The sequence below is a fragment of the Aplysia californica genome, unplaced genomic scaffold (genome assembly GCF_000002075.1).
Source record: "Aplysia californica isolate F4 #8 unplaced genomic scaffold, AplCal3.0 scaffold00004, whole genome shotgun sequence".
NCBI classification, from domain to species: Eukaryota; Metazoa; Mollusca; class Gastropoda; order Aplysiida; family Aplysiidae; genus Aplysia; species Aplysia californica.
The window spans coordinates 2901687-2903555 of record NW_004797274.1 but is presented as its reverse complement, the minus strand read 5'-3'; the positions used below and the strand labels follow the sequence as shown (position 1 = coordinate 2903555).

The window sequence follows — 1869 nt, the reverse complement described above, 5'->3', positions numbered from 1 at the left end:
CCTCCTCCTCCTCCTCCTCCTCCTCCCTCCCTCTCTTTCTCTCTCTCTTTCTCTCTCTCTCTCTCTTTCTCTCTCTCTCTCTCTCTCTTTCTCTCTCTCCCCCTCTCGCTCCCACTCTCTCATAACAATATATTTTAACAACTATGCCTAAGCAGTGAAGCCCTGTGAACAGTCAGATCTCGCCGCAGTTGTCTCCGAGTGCTTAAAGCACAGGTGTCAAACTCAAGGCCTGCAGGCCGCATCCGGCCCAGCGAACAATTATTATATCCGACCAGCAAGAAAATTTTTGAACAGCCCATCCTGAGAACCTGCATAGCACAGAATCTTACCGAAAAACATAAACGAACTTGTTGCTAAGAAAAGATGCTAAACGCCCAGTTCTGAAAAAATTGGCATTCCAAGAGTGAAAAATGGTAAGCCTCGATTTATCGTTAACTATTGTCTGTTTTGACTCATATCAATGTTTTAAAAATGTATAGTTTCCTGCTGCTTTATGAGTTGTTTTTTATCCAGTTCAGCCCGCAACCTTCAGCGTAATTTGGGTTTGGCCTCGTGAGCGATTGAATTTTGACACGTATGATTTACAGCAGGCATGGACAAGTCGGTTCCTTAATAGAATTACAAAATGCTATCAGACATTTTTTTGGCCGTTTCGAGTTGTTACAACCATGAGGTAATTAACCAAATGTTCTATCTGCTCTATTGAAATCATAAGATTTTTCGGAGTCGTTATCAAGATATTCAAAGAATTGCCTTGCGCTCATATGACCTTATGCAGTTGCGAGCGCCGTAAAACCCTATACTAAACATAGACTAAAAGAATTGCCTTTAAAAATCGTGACATGGGAAATTCATTTTTTTACGTCAAATTACTTTTAAAAATAAGATACTTAGCAGATAGAACTTTGTAATTCTGAGGTAGAAAAGTCTCGTGGGCTGAATTAAGCGACTCTGAATATCTTGCGGGCCACAGCAGGAGTACAATGAGAAAAATCGGTTGAAATACCCAAACTCACAAAAATGAGACTAAAACTGACACAATAGCATTTACCACTCGTTGGCATTTCATAAAATAAAACGATGATTTATTGCTTCCATGTGGATCCGAAACCAACCATTTTAATTTCCAAAACAGACAGATTTGTTATTAATTTATCAACCCACCACGGGCTACTCCTATAATTAATAACTGGGTCTGACTGCGGAACAGACTAAAAATGCTCTCAGGCCGGATCTGACCCGCGGGCCATAGTTTGCCAAAGCTTGGTGTAGAGAGGGCCCCAGGGCTCACACTCTTTCTCTGGGTTACAGTGTCTATTTGAAGTTTGACCCACTCCTTCAACATTCGCCTGGCACCAGTTTCTATCTAGAGAAGAGATAATTAGTGGTTCTTTCAAAATGAATACAATGGAAACTTTCAATGAGAGCAAATGTCAAACAGCAATATTATTACAATGAGATGCACTTCACAAAGTGGCAGCCTTATTTTGATTCCCTTCTCCTGGATGAAGGGGAGGAGTCAAGAACGTCGTCCAGGTTTGTCCCATGATGTTATTTTTCAGCAAGCTACAAGCACCAATTGAATTTTCCAATTAACTTGGCTGTAAGGAGATGCAAACTGAAAGACGTGTGCGCTATTTTGTCATAAATATGTAAGTGTGCTGATGTCGAACCTGCGTTGGCGTGCACAAAGATTCTGTTGTTAGAAAATAGCCTCAGGGTTTAAGATGAGCCCTGGAAACATTTGCTGCAGTCCGAGCTAGGTTGGAGGGGAGAGGGAGAAAGAGAGAGGGGGGGGCATAGAGAGCAAGAGATAAAAAGAGAGAGAGAGGGGGGGAGAGAGATAGAGAGAGAGAGAGAGAGAGAGAA

At 41.8% G+C, this 1869-nt stretch overlaps 1 protein-coding gene across 1 annotated transcript in view; it reads right to left on the bottom strand.

Moving 5' to 3' along the window:
* Positions 1-1869, bottom strand: part of LOC118477376 (G-protein coupled receptor GRL101-like) — a 39176-nt gene that overhangs the window by 1159 nt on the left and 36148 nt on the right. The window lies entirely within an intron of this gene.